The 21033-nt window shown below is 39.4% G+C and overlaps 1 protein-coding gene, 8 non-coding genes and 3 pseudogenes across 13 annotated transcripts in view; 11 read left to right on the forward strand and 1 right to left on the reverse strand.

Moving 5' to 3' along the window:
• Window positions 1–21033, reverse strand: part of dennd5a (DENN/MADD domain containing 5A) — a 94146-nt gene that overhangs the window by 63662 nt on the left and 9451 nt on the right. The window lies entirely within an intron of this gene.
• LOC125782321 (U7 small nuclear RNA) lies at window positions 354–407 on the forward strand (annotated as a pseudogene).
• Window positions 2067–2123, forward strand: LOC125782346 (U7 small nuclear RNA). Its single transcript, XR_007424963.1, has one exon. It is a non-coding gene; the product is annotated as a U7 small nuclear RNA (small nuclear RNA).
• LOC125782332 (U7 small nuclear RNA) lies at window positions 2579–2635 on the forward strand. Its single transcript, XR_007424949.1, has one exon. It is a non-coding gene; the product is annotated as a U7 small nuclear RNA (small nuclear RNA).
• Window positions 2961–3015, forward strand: LOC125782322 (U7 small nuclear RNA; annotated as a pseudogene).
• On the forward strand, window positions 3250–3303 carry LOC125782328 (U7 small nuclear RNA; annotated as a pseudogene).
• On the forward strand, window positions 7005–7061 carry LOC125782343 (U7 small nuclear RNA). The gene has a single exon (XR_007424960.1). It is a non-coding gene; the product is annotated as a U7 small nuclear RNA (small nuclear RNA).
• On the forward strand, window positions 7288–7344 carry LOC125782330 (U7 small nuclear RNA). Its single transcript, XR_007424947.1, has one exon. It is a non-coding gene; the product is annotated as a U7 small nuclear RNA (small nuclear RNA).
• On the forward strand, window positions 7606–7662 carry LOC125782345 (U7 small nuclear RNA). The gene has a single exon (XR_007424962.1). It is a non-coding gene; the product is annotated as a U7 small nuclear RNA (small nuclear RNA).
• On the forward strand, window positions 8778–8834 carry LOC125782326 (U7 small nuclear RNA). The gene has a single exon (XR_007424944.1). It is a non-coding gene; the product is annotated as a U7 small nuclear RNA (small nuclear RNA).
• LOC125782323 (U7 small nuclear RNA) lies at window positions 9538–9594 on the forward strand. Its single transcript, XR_007424941.1, has one exon. It is a non-coding gene; the product is annotated as a U7 small nuclear RNA (small nuclear RNA).
• Window positions 10092–10148, forward strand: LOC125782324 (U7 small nuclear RNA). Its single transcript, XR_007424942.1, has one exon. It is a non-coding gene; the product is annotated as a U7 small nuclear RNA (small nuclear RNA).

The following is a 21033-nucleotide window of genomic DNA, read 5'->3' on the forward strand; positions in this document are numbered from 1 at the left end:
CCAATTTTCTAGGAACATCAAGGAACTCATTCACAGCCTGGAAATGTTGCTCTTTTTATTTATCCAGCAGGCCTGCAAAAACATTGAAGGCCCACATAACTTGTTTAAAAATAGAACATCTAACATCTAATAAGATTATTATTCTACTTTTACTTGATAAATACACCGTAAACACAATAACTGAATGTTAAAGCTAGTTTTTTTTACGTGATAGTTTGCTGTTCTACAGAATCATCATCCTTAATTTGCATAGGCCACACCCACAGCCCAAATCACATGGTACATCAAGCTCACCATCAATGTAACAACTCTACACAACAATCCCTCTACAATGAGACCCATTAACAGGTAGGAAATTTTACTCTTTTAGTATTTGTCTAGCAGGCCTTCAAACATTGAAGGCCCACAGAACTGGTTTAAAAGACAGAACAAATCTTTAATTGTTATAGTAATATAATACAGGAAATTGACAAATCCTGCACCTAACAGCTGGGGTTATGCATAGGGCTCAGCCAGGATCTGCTACTCACTCAACTAACAACAATAGCAAAACCACCACAATCTGATACTGGCTCGACAAGAATCCAGAAGCACAGCCTAACACTATGTTCATGGTCCATTGCCTCAACTGCCAAGTAACAGACCTACCAAAAAATAACCTATGAACAAACAGAATCCCTCCTTAATCTAAGCTCTCTTCCTTTAACTATGGCAACAACACACTTACCTAAGCACAATCACACACAATAAATCGCATTATAAGTTGCGTGAGCAGAACACAGCAACCACTACCATCCGATACTGGCTCGACAAGAATCCAGAAGCATAGCGAACTATGTTCATGGTCCGTGCCTCAACTGCCAAGTACTCAGACGTCTACAAAAACTCATGAGACAAATTATTACAAGAGCAGGACCACACCAATCCCCTTCATCCAAACTTTAACACAAACTTCAGTGCAAGCTCTTCTCAGGGGTCATCAGGCAGGCACCTTCCTTCGTCAGTGTTTCGCTGAATTAGGCCCACGACACCTCCAGAAGGCTCAACAGTGAAGTCTGGCGTCTTATATTTCTTATAAGTCTTATATTTCAGTAAATGCTGAACATTAGAAAATAGTTCTGAACCTGCTTAACAAATGTGTGATGCATGTGTTTTCTAAAACTATAATGCTTTTGTTGTTTACAAAATTTTAATCACTAGTTTAGATATAAAGAAAACCAAAATTTTTACACACATAAGGAACTTTTACAAAACAACATGGACCCTTTTATCCATTTACACACCCAACACGGACACTGATCACATAAAATGATGATGGTTTTACTTCTGGAAAGAGAAGTGTTTTAAATGTCAAAGCGTGCTTTTATCAATGGACCTTTTTTAACCTACAAAATGGCTTTTAAAGGAAAATATGTAAAAAAAAAAAGAAAAAAGGGAGAAATCATTTAAATATGAAATGCAACACAAAATAAATCTAAATAAATGGATTTTAAAGTGTTTTAAATTAAAAAAATGATAACGGTGACAATAAAAACTAATAAAGGCCCACACAAACTATATAAATAAAAGAACTAAATATTAGAACTTATATTTTATTTTATATCAACACAGTTATGCCAGTGTATATCTCTAAATAGGTCAACTGTGTGTTGACATAAACTGTTTGAAACTGTTATTTATTGTTTAAATCTACATAAACAGAAAATTCATGCCTAATTTGCATATGACACACCTACCAGCCCAATTTACAGACTGCACTAAGCTCACCATCAGTGTAGGAACTCTACAGAACCATCCCTACTACAATGAGCTCCTATATTTCAGTAGGAAATTATGTTCTTTTAGTATTTATTCAGCACGTCTTTAAAAAAAAAAAAAAAAAAAAAAATTGAAGGCCCACAGAACTGTTTAAAAACAGAAGTCGTTTAAATTTTAAGTTTAACTCAATGAATCGCATTTAACTATATTAGAACAACTTTCTTACTGCAGGTTTGATGTTTATTATGAGCCATCAGTGTAGAAACTTGCAGAACAATCCCCTCTACAGTGAGTTTCCCTGATCCAGTAGGAATTTTTACTCTTTTAGTATTTTTCTAGGAGGTCTTCATGTAATGAAGACCCACACAATCGGTTTAAAAACAGAACTTTCTTTTGAAACAATATTAACCCAGTGTATGACTGTGAAAATAGTTAATGATTATAGTCATATCTTCTGTGACTATTCTAATTATGTTGTTTAGTGTGTTTGTCCAGCAGGTTTTTAAGAATTGAAGGCCCTCACAACAGATTTAAAAATTAGACATTGTTTTGTCTATCATTAATAAACTTTAGCATATTTATATATATTTATGTTTAGTACAATATAAAAGTCACACATATAATCCATAGCTGTGTTAGATCTACACAGGTTTTCTGATATTGTAACAGCTTTCTCGTTTAATGAGAGATATAGAGGAATCTTGAATGCTTAATTTGCATATGACACGCCCACCAGACCATTCACAAGCTTCACCAACCTCACCATTAACGTAACAACTTGCAGAACAGTCCCCTTTACACTGAGTTCCCACAGTACAGTAGGAAATTTTGCTCTTTTAGTATTTGTCTAGCAGGTCTTTAGAAACTGAAGGCCCACACAAATGGTTTAAAAACAGACGTTCTTTGTCTTTTCTTTACTAAATATTAGAGATATATAAAACAGACTATTTATATATATATAGTCCATAGCTGTGTTAGATTTATGCATATTTATACACAATTTTTGGGGTTTCTGATATCAGAACAATTTTCTCACTGTAAGTTTGCTTATAAGCTTATTGTTGATTATGAGCTAAAGAAAAAACATGCCTAATTTGCATATGACACGCCCACCATGTCATTTACAAGCTTCACCAACCTCACCATCAATGTAAAAACTTGCAGAACAAACCCCTCTACACTGAGTTCCCACAGTACAGTAGGAAAGTTTGCTCTTTTAGTATTTGTCCAGCAGGTCTTCAGAAACTAAAGGCCCACACAAATGGTTTAAAAACAGAGCGTGCTTTGTTTTTCCTTTACCTAATATTGCACAAATCTATAACAATTAATTTACACATATATTTTATAGTTGGGTTAGATTTGTGCAGATATATACAGGATTTTCTCACTATAAGTTTGCTGGTTACTTTTCAAAAGCTTGACAGAGCAAACCATCAGTGTAGCAACTCTGCAGAACAATCCCTCTACACTGAGTTCCCACTATACACTAGGGAATTTTGCTCTTCTAGTATTTGTCCAGTATGTCTTCATGTAATGAAGGCCCACACAACTGTATGAACAACAGAACTAACATTTCATTTCCGTTAATAACCATTATCCCACTATATAACTCTAAAATTTTGCTCTTTTAGTATATGTCCCACTAAGGCCCACTCAACTGGTCAAAAACCAAATGTGAATCTGATTTTTTTTAATCAAACACTGCCCTAAAATAGTAAGAACATTTTTTTAGTGTAAGTTTGCTGTTTATTATGAGCTAAAGAAGAATTATGACTAATTTGCATAAATAACTGCAATAAATGACGCCCACTAGACCATTTACAAGCTACACCAAGCTAACCATCAGTGTAGCAACTATGCAGAACAATCCCTATACGATGAGTTCCTGCTGTATACTAGGAAATTTTGCTCTTTTAGTATTTGAGATTTCAACCATGCAGACCCAAAGAGTGTGTTTTCTGGACTTTTTAAACACATAGACTTTCCAACCAGGGGAAACAACACTTTGGACCAGGTCTTTACTACAAAAAGAGGGGCTTACAGAGCCTCCCCCCTCCCCCACCTCGGAGCGTCTGACCACCTCACCATTATGCTAATGCCAGCTTACAGACCACTGGTTAAAGTCTCCAAACCAGTTCTGAAGCAGGTACGAGTGTGGCCAGAGGGTTCCTCAGAGGCACTTCAGGACTGTTTCAGCACAACAGACTGGAACATGTTTAGAGAGGCTGCCACCCACAACAACTCCACGGACATTCAGGAGTACACAGAAACTGTCTCTGCCTACATCACCAAGTGCATTGATGATGTAACCGACCTCAAGACCATCACTGTTCGGGCTAATCAGAAGCCATGGCTGACAGGAGAGGTCCACAAGCTCCTGAAGGCTAGAAATGCAGCCTTCACAGCTGGAGACCAGGCAGGCCTGAGGACAGCCAGGGCCAACCTGTCCCGCGGCATCAGGAAAGCTAAGAGGCAGTACTCCAAGAAGATATCCCAACGCTTCAGCGACAGCAGAGACACACGGAACCTGTGGCAAGGGATTCAGTCTATCACAGGCTACAAACCCCATCCACAGACCTGCAACAGCGACACATCTCTGCTGAACGACCTGAATGGATTCTTCGCAAGGTTTGAGCCACTCAACAACACACCCGCCCAGAAATCCATCCCTCCTCCTGGTGACCAGGTGCTAACGCTCTCCCAAGACAGTGTGAGGAGAGCATTCAGCAGGATCAATGCTCGAAAATCTCCTGGACCTGACAACATTCCTGGTCGTGTGCTGAAGGACTGTGCCTGGGAACTCGCAGAGGTTTATACGGACATCTACAACACCTCTCTGAGTCAGGCGGTGGTTCCCACATGCTTCAAAGCCACCACCATCATCCCTGTCCCTAAGAAGGCATCGCCATCCTGTCTCAACGACTATCGTCCGGTTGCACTCACCCCCATCCTCATGAAGTGCTTCGAACGACTAGTCATGCACCATATCAAGTCTTCACTCCCCTCCTCCCTGGACCCCTACCAGTTTGCATATCGGTCAAATCGCTCGACCGATGATGCCATCTCCACTGTTCTCCACTCAGCCCTCACACACCTGGACAAGAAAGACACCTACGTCAGAATGCTGTTTGTTGACTTCAGTTCAGCATTCAACACAATCATCCCCCAACAGCTCATACACAAACTGGACAGTCTGGGGCTGAGCACTTCCCTGTGCAACTGGCTGTTGGACTTCCTGACTGGTAGACCACAGGCAGTGCGGGTTGGCAGCAACACATCCAGCATCACCACATTGAACACAGGGGCTCCCCAAGGATGTGTACTGAGCCCCCTCCTGTTCACTCTGCTGACCCACGACTGCACACCAGAACACACCTCCAACCTCTTCGTCAAGTTTGCGGATGACACGACGGTGGTGGGTCTCATCAGCAACAACGATGAGTCACACTACAGGAGCGAGGTGAGCCGCCTGGCCTCCTGGTGCAAACACAACAATCTCTCTCTGAACACAGAGAAGACTAAGGAGATTGTTGTGGACTTCAGGAGAACTCACACACTGCACACTCCTCTGTCCATCAACGGAACTGCTGTGGAGAGGGTGAGCAGCACCAAGTTCCTGGGTGTGCACGTCACAGAGGACCTCTCCTGGAGCACCAACTCAGCATCACTGGCCAGGAAGGCAAACCAGCGTCTCTACTTTCTCCGCAAGCTGAGAAGAGCTGGAACCCCCGCCCGCATCATGACCACTTTCTACAGAGGGGCCATCGAGAGCATCCTGACCAGCTGTTTCACCGTGTGGTACGGGGCCTGCACAGCATCCTGCCGCAGGACCCTCCAGCGCATCGTGAGAGCAGCTGAGAAGATCGTTGGCACCTCTCTCCCCTCCCTTCAGGACCTGTACAGCTCCCGCCTCACGCGGAAAGCCCTCCGTCTGGCAGGAGATCCCTCCCACCCACTACACAGCTTCTTCAGCCTGCTGCCATCAGGGAGAAGACTGCGGAGTCTCGGGTCTAGGACCAGCAGACTGCGAGACAGCCCCATCCATCAGGCTGTGAGGATGCTGAACTCTCTTCCCGCACTACCCCCCATCCCAATCCTGCCCACAGCACACACACTCTCATCATCCTGACCCCACATCCTCCCACCAACACAGTACTGAAACTCTGCACTAGAACACACACAGTACTGTAACTTTTGTAAAAGGACCTGCACTACACACCCAATACCTGCACTACTGTTACGCTGCACTGTCATACACACTTTAATTCCCCAAGAACTGGGAACTTTAAGAACTTTACCAGCCTTAAGCTAGATACAACATTGCACTACTGTTATACGGGTTCTATTTATATTGTCACTTGATCTTAATCACCATTAATATTGCACTATTATCTTCTGTCTCACAAATGTCTATTGTGTTTTTGTTGTATTGTACATATAGTGTCTCCCACTCATTTAGATTTAGATTATATATTTATTTCTTTTTATTTCTATTTATATATCTATTTCACCCCCACCACTACTGCACCTTGTTCTGTCTCATGTATGTCTGTGTCCCTGCTGCTGTATTGTACACATAGTGTCTCCCCTTTTTCTTTATTTTTCTTTATTATCCATTATCTGTACTTGCTGTAAAATTGGGAAGGAGAGTAACGTAATTTCAATTCTATGTATGTCCTGTACATATGCAGTATTGACAATAAAACTACTTGACTTGACTTGATTTGTCCAGCAGGTCTTCATTTAACGAAGGCCCACACAATTGGTTTAAAAACAGAACTTAATTTGTGTATTCTCTTAATAGACATTAAATCCGTACATAAATCTTAAACAGCTCAAATCAATGCACACATGCTATTTAACAGTTTTCCAATATTAGAATCTGCTTTTCACAGTTGGTTTGATGTTTATATGTAACAGCAAATAGCAGTTGTATAGAAAAGCCACACCCAATTTGCATAGGACACACCCACGGCCCATTTAATAAACATTAACCCAATGTGTAACAGATCAATTACACATACAAATCAAAGCTGTGTTATTAACTGTGCAGATCTACACTGGACTTCTGTTTTTTTTTTTATATTACAAAAACTTTCTCATTGTAAGTTTGGTGTTTTATGCTGTATTATGAGCTTTGAACAAATTTTGAATGCTTAATTTGCATAGGACACGCCCACCATGCTCACCATCAGTGTAGAAACCTGCAGAACAATCCCCTCTACAATGAGTTACTGTTTTATATTAGGAAATTTTGCTCTTTTAGTATTTGTCCAGCAGGTCTTCATATAATGAAGGCCTCCCACAACTGGTTTAAAAGCAGATCCTGATTTTCTTTTCTATTAAATATTAAAAATCTATACAGGATTTCTGGATTTTCTAATACTGCCAAATCTTTTTCAGTGTAAGTTTATGATTTGTTCTGTATTATGAGTTAATTTGCATATGACACGACCACCAGTCCATTCACAAGCTGGACCAAGCTCGCCAATAACGTAACCCCTCTACACTGAGTTTCCAGAGTACGGCAGGAAATTTTGCTCTTTTAGTATTTGTCTAGCAAGTCTTCAGAAGTTGAAAACACCCATAACTGGTTTAAAAACAGAACTGATTTTCTTATTCTAGTAAATATTAAAATTATACAGGGTTTCCTGGTTTTCTCATATTACAATCGCTTCTTTATTGCAAGTTTATTGTTTTACCCTGTTTTATGAGCTAAAAAAGAATTTTGAATGGCTAATTTACATATGACACGCCCACCTGACCATTCACAGGCTGGACCAAGCTCACCATCAATGTAACAACTTGCAGAACAATCCCCTCTACACTGAGTTCCCAGAGTACAGTAGGAAATTTTGCTCTTTTAGTATTTGTCCTGCAGGTCTTCAAAAGTTGAAGGCCCACACAACTGGTTTAAAAGCAGAACCTGTTTTTTTCTTATCCAGTTAATATTAAACTTACACAGGATTTGTTGGTTTTTTAATAGTACAATCACTTTTTTCATTGCAAGTTTATTGTTTTATCCTGTTTTATGAGCTAATTTTTTTAATGGCTCATTTGCATATGACACGCCCAACAGTCCATTCACAGGCTGGACCAAGCTCACCATTAACGTAACAACTTGCAGAACAGTCCCCTCTACACTGAGTTCCCAGAGGATGGATGGATGGATGGATAAAAAAAAAATATATATATATATATATATATATAAATGATACATATAAATACAACAAAATAAAAAATAAAATGAAATTATACACTAAAAATATCCTTAGGATATAAATAAGATGCACACTAGACGTGTGTAGTAGCACAGAGACGATAAATAAACGTAAAAAACTTGAAAAAACACACAAAGGAGACAGAGCTACTGGAACAGGCAGCCACTCGCGCCGGAATAGATAGGACATTTTGCTGTAAGGGTAATTTATATGTAAGGATAATTTATAGATTTATATATATCGTAAATATGTTAGAATTAGGCAGATTTACACATGATTTTTGGGATTTTCTGATGTCAGAACAGTTTTATCACTGTAAGTTTGCTGTTTATTATGAGCTAAGGATAAATCATGCCTAATTTGCATATGACGCCCACCAAACCATTCACAAGCTGGACCAAGCTCACCATTAACGTAACAACTTGCAGAACAATCCCCTTTACACTGAGTTCCCAGAGTACAGCAGGAAATTTTGTTCTTTTAGTATTTGTTCAGCAGATCTTCAGAAATTGAAGACCTTCACAAATGGTTGAAAAGTAGAATTTGTTTTTGTTCTTTAAATAGTTTACACATATTTCTAAGCCCTATAAGAGTTGAGTATGTTTGCACAGGATTTTTGGGGTTTCAGATATCAGAACAATTTTCCCCCTTGAGACTGCGGTTTATGAGCTTAGAATAAATAATGTCTAATTTGAATAAGACATGCCCACTAGACTGATTTACAAGCTACTCCAAGCTCACCATCAGTGTAGCAACTATGCAGAACAATCCCTCTAGAATGAGTTCCTGCTGTGTACTAGGAAATTTTGCTCTTTTAGACATTGTCCAGCAGGTCTTCATGCAATGAAGGCCCACAGACCTGGTCTAAAAAAAGGACTTCATTTCTGTTTTCTTTTAATAAATATTATAACTAACATAAGAGCGGATTTGCAGTTTTTGGCACATATTTAGAATGTTATGGAGGAAAAACAAATTTTGTGAATTACCTTTACATTTCCCCATGGTAATGTTGGCTTTTCAATTTGGCAATAATTTCTTCACTAACTCCATATATTTCTCATATGTAAATTGAGTGTGGCTTTTTTATACAATTGCTACTTGCTATCACACATAAACCGACAGTAAAAAAGAGCATTCTAATATCAGAAATAAGTAATAACAAATAACTCCTGTGTTTGTGAGTGATAGTTTGCACCCACAGTAAGAGTTATGAATTACAGCTTTTATACATTGACCTGTTTCTGAGTTCCTGAAGTTAATGGTTAATGTTAATGGAAACCAACATAACTCAGAAACAGGTTAATTAATAAAAGAAGCAATTCATAACTGTTACTTGGGGTGAAACCATCAATCACAAACATAGGATTAATGTGTTTTGTGATATTAGAATGCTCTATTTTTTTTTTATTTGTAACAGCAAGTAGCAACTGTATAGAAAAGCCACACCTAATTTGCATATGACACACCCACCAGCCCATGTCACCAGGTGCACCAAGCTCACCATCAGTGTAACAACTCAGCACAGCAACCCCCTCTACAATGAGTCCTCCCATACACTAGGAAATTTTGCTTTTTTAGTATTTGTCCAGCAGGTCTTCAAGTATTGAAGGCCACCACAATTTGTCTAAAAACAGAATATTACTTTTGTGTTATTTCACTTCATTTTTCTATTTAGCTTAGAAACAGGTAAATGAATAAAATGTGCAATTTGTAATGGGTAGCACTCACAAACACAGCAGTTTTAAGAGTATTGAAGATCCACAGAATTGTTTAAAAATGAATGTTTTTAGCATTTGATCTAATATAAGTCTGGTATTTCATGAGGATATCAGACCCTTTTGACTGATAGAACAATAGAAATACCCCAAAATGTATTTTGTTCTCATTTGAAATAGATATGTAGAAAATATATATTTGTTGTCAGAGTGCCATACTGTATATACCTGCAAGCTAGTTTTATATTAGATGTTTTATAGTACACTCAATATTCACAGAACTGTAGTTAATTTGCATAAGACACGCCCACACTACAATTACAAGGTGAACTAAACTCACCATCAGTGTAAAGCCTTGCAGAATAATCCCCTTTACAATGATTTTCCATTAACCATTAGGAAATTTTGCTCTTTTAGTATTTGTCCAGCAGGTATTCATGTAATGAAGGCCCACACAACTGGTTTAAAAACAGAACACTCATATTTTATTTCTCTTAATACATTGGTTTGTAATTTTTTTACACCTTAAATTTAGACCTAAAACAAGTGTTTATTGATATCTTGATCAAATCAGTGTTTTGTGAACAAAGGAAAACTGAATAATGTAGGTCTTATCAATATAAAAGTGAAATTTTTTAATACATTTGGAGATTTTTTTTTTTATTCTCCTGAGTCAGAAATAATTTTACCAGTGTATTGTCTTTGCTAGGTTACTCTTTTTCATTATTCCTGTAATTAATTAAAAGAAACACTTATAATTTTTTTAACTAAAACTACTAAAACAAAATGTAATCAAATTAATAAAAGAGCTTCTCTAAAAAGATAGACTCACAATTTAAAACCAAAAGTGCTCAAACAGGCCCTTCCACCTCTCACTCGCATCCATTGCAGTTCCAGAGTTTCCAGCACAGAAGCTAGAGCCTGAGTTCTGGTCTTATCGAGGGCGAGCAGCTCCAGGTGCTGAATAAAAGCTATGCTGCTGTTTAATACAGAGACTGCATGGAGACCACAGGCCTGACTGGAATGTGCTAAAGGCAGATGATGCAAACTTGCAGCCAAACAGAAGACAGATCTACTGAACCAGGGTTCTGTTTGTTTGCAGTATTAAAACACTTTTCTAGTTGGTTCAGATTTTCAAATCAATTACAGGAAGTTAAGACAATGTGTCCTTAGATTTAAAACAAATTACTGTTACTGTAGATTAACCAGCATTTATAAACCGAAATAAAAAACCTCTCTTACACTTGTTCTGCAAAAGGGATTTGAATTCTGGCACAGAGGTAGAATTCAGCACAACACCCGGAAAAGCAACTCGCCAAACTACAAGAGCACTCTACTTTAATTTGGCAAGCTGAGTGTACATTTTTATGCATTCGCACGTCTGTGTCATCAGTGCACTAATAGTGCACCTCTAAGACTACATTATTAATCTATAATGTAACACAACAGTGAAAACCTTCTAAAAACTAATTTAGATAGCTGATGGCAATTCAGAAAGAGCAAATTACCCTGATATGCAAAAGGTCAAAAGACAAGAACTAGTATCATGTCCCACAACATGGAATGTCCCATCTATCTGCCACCCACTATCAGCCACCCTTGCACCAAGTCACATAATTCATATTGCCTTGCCATGAGCATGCTGACCAGTGGTCAACCTCGTTTACAAGATAACACCTCACAACGTATACAAGTGTGTGTCTTTAGGTCATTACCTAAGGTATCAATGTACATACTGCTGTCCAAAGACCCTGACCAAGGAAAGATCAGAGATGATCTGATACCAGTGTTGGTCCTTATGACACAACAGGTTTAGATAAATGAATGATGTGTTTGTGTGAAAGAGAGAGAGAGAGAGAGAGAGAGAGAGAGAGAGAGAGAGAGAAAAGAGAGCAAAACAGAGACAGTGAAAGAGAGAGTGAGACAGAGAGAAAGAAACAGAGACAGTGAGAAAGAGAGAGACAGAGAAAGAGAAAGAGGAACAGTGAGATATAGAGTGAGAAAAAAAAGAAAAAAGAGAAACAGATAGATAGAGAGAGAGAAAGAAAAAGAGTCATTGAGATAGAGAGAGAGTAAGACAGAAATAAACAGTGAGATAGAGAGAGAGAGAAAGAGAGAGAGAGAGACACTGAGATAGAGAGAGAGAGTGAGACAGAAAGAAAGAATCAGAGACAGTGAGAGAAGGACATTGAGACAGAGTGAGACAGATAGAAACAGACAGTGAGAGAGAAAGACAGACAGTGAGATATAAAGAGAGAGACTGAGAGAAAGACAGTGAGTGAGAGACAGAGAGATAATAAGAGAGACAGAGAGAGAAAGAGAGACACTGATATAGAAGGAGAGTGAGACAGAGAGAGACAAAGACAGATGTTGAGAGACAATAAGAGAGAGAGAGTGAAACAGAGAAATTGAGAGTGAGACAGAGAAATAGAGAGAGTGAGACAGAGAGAAATAGAGAGAGTGAGACAGAGAGAAAGATACAGAGAGAGAGAGAGAGAGAGAGAAAGGAAGAGAAAAAGAGAAAGAGAGAGTGAAAGAGAGACTAGCAGATAGAGGCAGACTGTGAGAGAGCACAATGCACATTCCTGTTGGTTTCCTGTGAAAATGGGTCACGCTACCAAACATACGCAAACAGCTGTGAAACGTCCCCTTGTGAAAAATCCAACCCTCCCCCTCAACACACACTTCTGAACCCGCAGGTTTCAGTTCACTCACACTACTTAGTGTACATCGCCATTATACACAAAATACTCAACGTAATGCTGCCTTAAAGCAATGGTTCTGAAATTCACCCTCTCCTTACCAAAAACACAGTGAGCCGAGGCATGTTTGGTATCTGAACTTGGCTTCTTTAGTTCTGCACTGGCTTTAGATTATAACCTCCTTCCAGAACTCCCTGAGCACTCCAGCTGCAGGAGCATGAAGTCCTGACGTAGCTGCGGGTGACCAGTTATGATTCCCTACTCATGATCTGCAATGTGGTGAACCTTTTCCTATGTGTTCTTTTCCACTACATGGTCCCTTCACTACACAGCTCTACTCTAATCAGCTGAGTAGGCCTGGAAACAGTTTTAAAGAAATGGTTGAGGATGTGGAAGAAGTCACATTTAAAGGAACCAAAGAATTCACACCAAAGAAGTGGGTGTGGCCAAATAATGCAGCCTTTTTACAGCAACCTTAATCATATTCTCAGCGATAAGCCCGGCTGTCAGTCACTGGAAATGTATAAATTCTAATAGACAGGTATTAAGGAGGAGTAAAGCCACTACGATGAAGTGCAGCTTTATACAGGAGTTTTAGTGAAGCTTCTCCAGCACCAAGGCTGGAGCAGTGTTAGCATTAGCCACTTACAGTGCTAAGAGCTAGCTCTTTTTCCCTTCAGAGGGAGTATATTGGACTGTAGTCTGCAATCCCGCTAGCTGATAACGCCCTGGTTTACCAGAACACTCAAGGTTCCTCAGTGTAGTGCTGTTGGGTGGCATTTACTAGCGCTAACTGTGACTAGCGCTGCTGCTATCTGTGCTAACTAAAATACTGGAAATCTAAGTTTATTGTAAATAAAAAGAAGAGCTTTACTCAACCAAATAAACAGTTTTCAGGAGAGAAATATGTGTAGATTAACATCCATTCAGTGGCAAAACCTGCTAAATTAGAAGAAAAACATGGCGACACCCCTGTTCCTTACTAGTGTTGCTAAAAATGTGCCTTATAATCTGGTGCACCTTATGTATGAAAATAGACCAGAAATAAGATGTTAATTGATAGGGCGCCTTATGAATACAATGCGCTTTATAGTCTAATAAAAGTACTAATAAAAATGTATCCCTAACTAACCTTATTATCCAGCACTGACCGTAACAGCTCTACACACTGCCTCAATATCTGAACAAATAAAAGTGCTCCTGAAGTGAAAAGGCAGAGTGTAATCGTACCTCCTGGATTGTGACAGGGGAGGTAATGTAAAAGCCCTGAGTGAGAGAGGCCTGTTTACCCGGAGGTGCCAGTCCACAGCGGGCTGCTGGGAGATGTACTCACAGTGTAAGCGGAGGTGACAGGGATGGAATGAGCTGGAAAGAGGCACCATTTGAAGGAGAAGAGCTGTTTTGTCTGTGATCTTACGGCTCACAGAGAGAGGACTGAGAGCCGAGAGACGCTCAAGAGCCTAATTTCCCTCAGAGAAACACAATCCAGTCCCAGTTAGCTCATTACTCACTACTGATTACAGCAAAGGCCAGAAAGAGGGGCAACTGCCTCTCCTCACAAGAGTGTGAGGTTATCACTACTGACTGTAGAGCATTTTCACTGAGCCATTCATCCATCATCAAATTTAAAACAATGAAAAGAACAGCTATCAGATCAATTAGTAACCAGACAAATAGTCACGTGGGATGTGATCTACCTGTTCGCATTTAAGTTGCCTGCCCACGACTCAGATATGTATTACACCTCATATACATATACAGTCTAAGACCACATACCATTGCGGTCCAATGAACTTTACAGGAAAGAGCTCATGAAACTTTTATAGCTTTTAATGGAAGTCACCGTAAAATGAGTTTAGTTCAGGGTCAATTTAGAGAATTTATTTTGGTCCATAAATCAAGAAATGTTGACAACGAAAACGAAGCTACTCGTTTTCCATTGAACAATTACAATATACAAAGTGCTTCAAATCTAATTTAAAAGAAACAGATTTGTCATGTACACACAGCCCAGACAAAATCAGATCTGTGTCATTTCAGCCTGGTAACATTGACATAGCCTATAAAATATCCAAAAATGGAATGATGCTCTATATACAATACAAAACATTTTAAATGTTTTAAATGCAATGTATCTCATTCCCTACCCCCTCTTTCCCTTCTCTATTCCATTATTAACCTTTGACCTCCTTCAGGCCCTGCCCAAAGTGTTTTTTTAATGTCTTCTATTGCTAATGTTCCTTATCATTTGTCAATTTGGATATGCACTTTTATGCAACAGTTCTAATACTCATCTAAAGTATAAGTACTGTGCATTTGCTTTTAGCTTAATTTGGCTGAATTCTAGCTGAATGTAGCACAGTGATTTTTAAGGTTATTCCTATTACAGAGAATAGGGACATGTACTATTAGGTGTCTTGCCCAAGGACACTTATTGGTGTAGCACAACACAGTCACCCAGACCAGGAATTGAACCACAGTGTTGTACATGATGAGTTAGCTCACTGGCAGTAAAAAAGTAAAAAAAAATAATTAGGACAAAAGTAATGAGACACAGTCCACAGCTCAGTGCTGCAGGGTTTTATACCGCTCTAGCCCACACCTGGAATTAGGCATGGTGCCAACAGATTTATTTATCCGTTTATATTCTCTCGAGAGTCCTATTCTATTGGCAATACTTCTCTACAGGGACTAGGCAAACTGTGTGTGTGCATTTGAACATCCTGTTTCAGCAAAGAGTGACATTCAAAGTAGCTAAATGCATTCATTATAAGGGACATCCACAAACATTTTGACATACAGTAATGAGTAAAATGTGTATATTGTCACTGTCACACAAAACCTTGTATCTCCAAAGTAGCTTAAAGACGTTACTGAGGAGCAAACAAAAAAATCATATTTACTTAAATGGAATTTAATATATAAAAAGCCATTGCTTCTGCTCATTTTTTGGTCATCTAGATTATTTGTGTAATATTGATGTAAAGACAATATTTATGGAAATGTATTTTTATTATTTTCAAATGAGAGAATGAGAGTCAAATGAGAGAAATTCAGAAGATATGCATAATTGTGCATAATATGGATCATCATGCAATTTGCCAAATGACTGCCAGTTCATCACTGTACTTTAATTAAGTAATTAATTGAGTTAATTGAGTAAAACTAGGCTACTATTAGGATTGAAAGGTGTGTTACGAGTTGCTCCAGAGCTGAGCTGCTGCTGCAGGCAGTAAAATCTCATCCTGAGAGGATTAGTGTGGAGTGAGGATCTGCAGCTGCAGGGCTGAATGCAGGCTGCGTTATTGTACTGCAGTAACAGTTACAGGCTGTAGTCTGAGTGAGTGTGTGTGTGTGTGTTTGCTTACTGTGCTCGTTTCCTCAGCTCAGATACATGCAGCGTGAGGGAGGGAAGTGCTTTAACGGATAAGCTGTAAAGTAATGAGGCGTCAGTCTCGGCTTCATAAATATGCTGCAGTGTCTGTCTCCATCCTAAACGCCTGCTCTTCCTGTTCCCTCCTGACAGCAGGGTAAGACCCGGAGTGGTGTATAGAGACACTTCATTCCAGTCAGGAACCTGATGGTGGCAGATTTTAAGGTTTTGAGAGCGACCTTTTACTAATAAAACTAAATCTGACATACATCTCGGCTAACTCACTGTTATTTAGTGGTACCTAGGTTGTTGCTATAGGTGGTGACTAGGGTGTTGCTTTATCATTCTAACATTAAAAGGGTGCCAAAACGTTTGCACCTAATAAATTTTAGATTTAATTTTCCGATAAAAACTCTGTTGCAGGGGCGCCGAGTGGTCCAGCGGTCTAAAGCGCTGCAGGTCGCAGGTTCGAACCCCCGCTCATGCAGCTTTGCCATCAAGCTGCCGGCACTCAGAGGGAGCACAATTGGCCTTGCCCCCTCCGGGTGGGTAGATGGCGCTCTCTCCCCACATCGCTCCTTGGGTGATGTCTGCAGCACAGGGCGTCTGTGAGCTGATGTACCGGAGCTGAGCCGCTGTGTGTTGGGGCATCACTAGTGATAGGGAGTCCTAATGAGTGGGTTGGGTAATTGGCCGTGTAAGAGATAAAATATAAAATTATATTAAAATAAAAAAATAAAATTATATTAAAAAACTAAGTTGCTAAGCAGAAACTATGCAGCCAATCAAAAAGCTGTACAGAAGTCTGAATTACACAGGGAGCAGAAAAATAAGAATAAATGATAATTTAAATCAAATAACAATTTACTTTAGTTGTGCATGATTTGCAACATGTATCTGTAATTACATCATATGTGCAACATTAGGATGAATTAGCATTATACTGGTCGAACCGGTCCAATCTTTGTGCTTCTGTATTAAATTATTAATACTGAAGTAAAGTTACTTTCTAGTTCTGCTACTGTCTGAGAATGGGAATGCTAGGACTGTAAAATTATGACGCTCACAGGACTCTAGAGGGAGCTCTACTTGAACACAGAGGTAAAAACAAAGGATTAGAAACAGCTGCAACCTGTGCCACTATGCCTGCATCAGGAATTCATATATTAATTTTTATTTTTTGCATATATAGATTTGGTAGAGCACGTTTTTGCCCCCTCCCCACTTCCACTCACTGCTCAGTCGGCTTAGCAATGTTGCGCCGAATTTAGCACCCCAGCCATGAAAAGCACCCTCTCTCAGGAGCACATCCTCTTGATTAAAGCAGATATAATCTGCTGTAACTTACTTATGAATATGCACCAAAAGTCACAGTTATCTTAGTCACAGTTACATACAAAGTGACATAGTGCACGCTCACGAGAGGTGGTGCTTTCCCTGATGGCCCTGCATTATCTTGTATTACTGTCAACAACCAGTTCACCAACACTCCTGCGTGTAACTAATGATATACAGATGTAAAACAAGTGAAAAGAGTAAGCGCACTTTATACATATTTTCTCACTTTATAAGTAAATCAGAGAAAGGAAGTGTAACAGCTCTCTCTGATAAGCCATGGTAAACAGAGTAGAGCATATAGATGTGTTAAGAACTTCCTGTGTGCCGGAGCTTCTTCAGCATGTGCATGAATAATTGACCAGCATGCAGCGTGAGGAGAGCACTCAAACCAGAGCTCTTTCAGAAGTGATGTCACTGAGAAAAGATTAGGAGAGCGGGGGTGCATGGGAAACTCCAGGGGGGTTAGCATTTAAATATGTGTGTGTGTGTGTGTGTGTAGATCCCAGCTGCCGGTCCCCAGTGTACTAAGGGCCTGGTGGTGCAAACAGGCCGTGAGCCAGCCTATCACAGCGTCCTGGCAGGAGGCCCACCCCCTCATACATATGCTAATGAAGCCCTCACCCTGTGCCCTGTCATTGGGGATAAAGGAGGGTTTTGTCACTAAGTTTGAAACATTCTGGCTCCTGCTGCTGTTTAATGGACAATAAATTACACATCATTAATAATGACGCTCGGTTGTGTAAGCCCGGGGTTTAGCCTACATGACTGCGAGGTGGTGAGATACAGTGAGGTGAGGTAGTTTGAGGTAAAGACAAAATTACAATTTTCAAAACTACAATTTAAAAATATTGATTAAACACTTAACATTTTAATATTCCAGCAGACATACCAGCAAAGTACACTAGAGCATCAGTAGAGCTTGTCTTATCATAGATTTATATCAGCAGTGCTATTTTAGTCATAAACCCATTCTGGATGGGATTAGTTTCTCAGGGGGGCGTCTGCAAAAAAAATATTTCACACTTCCACTCAGTGATTAAACTCTTGCATCTGGATTTACAATAGTGACGTACAAAAGTAATAGAAGGTAAAAACATCTTTAGATAGGGCCTAAAGGAGGTCAAAGGGAGATAATGGGATAAGGGAGTGAAGGAGGGGAAGAATGAACTGAGGTTAGAAGTAGTTCGTTTGTTAGAGGTGTTAAGAGAGTAAGTGCTCTTTGAAGAGCTCTGTCTTCAGGAGTTTCTTAAAAATAGCGAGAGATTCTCCTGATAATTCAGAAGTACATAATCCAGCCTGTATTTTCTCAGAGGACATCTGAGAAAAACACAAACATGGTCGTTCTGGACGGGAATAAAATCACAGAAGACCCTCCATAACAGAGAAAATTACCACAGGACCCCCTAAGAAACTAATCCCATCCGTATAGGGCTATACATGTACCTCAGTAGTGCTCTTCATTTAAATGTGAACGATTTTTCTTGACACATGTGAGTGAAAGTCATAGGGCTAAGTTAGCTCAAGTTTCATTACTATCCTAGTCCTGTACAGCTTATATCTTTCAGCTGGTAAGCAAACAGTGTTTTCAGGGAGTAAAAAATCATAATAAAACATAGCAAATTATGAACAAACCATTTCTTTCATTAAAATTGTGCAAGTAGAATGAAAATAAGAAAAATGAACTTAAATCTGGCATTTTTTTTTGTCTGCCTGCTGGTTCTCTTCTTCACTCCCAGACAGCATCATCATACACAGCAGCCCTCTAGTACACAGGGCTGCTAAATGTGGGCCTGCTGGTGCTGCTGCTGACAAAACTAACTTTAGAGGAAGCACTGTAGTAATATCACTTACAGCTAATTAGTGATTATTAAGTGTTAATTATTTGGCAATTTCATTTATTCATCCGAACACCGCCCGGCCATTTTCGGACAAATAATTATGGTTGGCAAATATTCTGTGCACACCTGCCTAAAACCTATGTCCAAATTAATGTATGCACTACCCACAATGCCACGGTTGGAGGCCTGCTGTCCAGGCCTGGGGGAAGGACATGTCGTTCTTGTTGCTGTCAGATGAATATTATAGAGCTGAAGAGAAGCACAATAAAAGAGCACAGCTTCAGCTGCTTTGAAGAGAAAATTAATTAAAAACCCAAAGAATTATGACAGCTGAGTGATGATAATCTGCCAGCTTTGTTCTGCGGACAAAAGCAAGCTACAGACGGAACAACAGAACAAAGAGTGGAGGAAACTGCCAGAGAGGGAGGAGAGATGAAGACTCCATCATCAACTCCATCATCCAAACTAATCTCCATAAAACCCTAATAATCAAGTCCTGCGCATATTAACGACTCCACCACAGGGAGCCCAAATTTCCCCGCATCATAAAAAACCCTGACCTACCACCAAAATCCGTGAATCAGAAATGACATTTACATTCCTGCCAGAGAACTCATCAACAGGCAGCCATCTACTAACATCAGCATCAAGCCTTCTGAGGAAACTCCACAATGATTCAGAGAGAAACCCCTAAAAACCTAAAAACCCTCAAAACACTAAAAACCTTAAAACAGAACACACTGATTGTCCTTCAGATTAAAACCCGGGACTGCCCATGAGCTGGCCTAAAAACCACAAGTTAAAATGTTAAAAGGCGCTGAGGTTTAAAAGCAAGAGAAGTATTTCAATAACTAAAAAAAAAAAAAAACGGATTCAACTTCCAAGAACCATGCTTTGACATTTGAATCATATATTTACCTCAGCAGTGCTATTTTAGTTGTTGATTTACCTCAGCACTGCTATTCATAAAGGATTGCTATTCCCGTCACAACTGTTGCCTCACCCTGTATTTTTCGCACTGTAAGTCACAACTAAAATCCTTCAATTTTCCCAAAAATTTCCCCAAAAAAGTGCCCCTTATAATCCAGTGGGCATTATGTATGAATTTTACCATTCAGGTATTATAAGGAGCCGTAAAGCAACTCCACTGAAATACAGTGTTATACAGAAGTTTCAGTTTAGTTAGAATTAGCCATTAACCGCAATTTCCCCCGTTCAGAGTTGACTATTATCAGTCTGTAGCCTGCTGCTAACCCTGGCTAGCACTGCTGGAGCAGCATTAGCATTAGCAGCTAATGTGCTAGCTATTTTGTCATTCAGAGGGGCGTATACTGGACTGTAGTCTGCACGTGTACCGTGTTAAAATAAACTATGTGGGAGGAAACGCTAGCTAATATCACCCTGGCTTACAGGAGCACTCACAGTTCCTCAGTGTAGCACTGTCAGGCAGCATTAGCCGCTTACTGCTAGCGGTTAGTCACTTATGCTAATGCTCCAGCTTTAGTGCTGCAGAAAATTGGTGATCTAATCTTACTGCAAATAAACAGAAGCCTTTTAATCACCCAAATAAACAGTTTTCAGTAGAGAAATTTGTGCAGATTAACTTTCGGCGCTTGATTGACTTTAAAAAAGTTTTTTTTATTACAGTTTTGTTTACTTAGCTTAGTTTTACTTAACTTAGTTGGCTACACACCCATCACCACCCAGCGGCAAGACCTGCTGAATTAGAAGTTTTTATAGTGTCTCTATAATTTTTCGCCTTATGGTGCGAAAAATACGGTGTGCACATGGAAGGAACAATTGATTAAAAAAATAATATATTTTGTAGAATAGTTACAGGTGAAGAACATCCAAAAATATATCTAAACTGCATGTACTGACATAAAAAATATGTAATGCAAATAGAAAACCTAATTTAACAGGAAGCAGAAGAGACATTCCTTGTACACAATTTTCTTCAGCAGAACCACAGAATAATTCAAATGTTCCCCCAGACCTTTTTAAAACATGTCTATTAGAGTGCTGATGTAACCCAGTCCAGCCTGCAGTGCTCTGAAAAGGTGATGCCACAGTGATACCAACATGCAG

The sequence above is a fragment of the Astyanax mexicanus genome, chromosome 16, assembly GCF_023375975.1.
Source record: "Astyanax mexicanus isolate ESR-SI-001 chromosome 16, AstMex3_surface, whole genome shotgun sequence".
NCBI lineage: Eukaryota > Metazoa > Chordata > Actinopteri > Characiformes > Acestrorhamphidae > Astyanax > Astyanax mexicanus.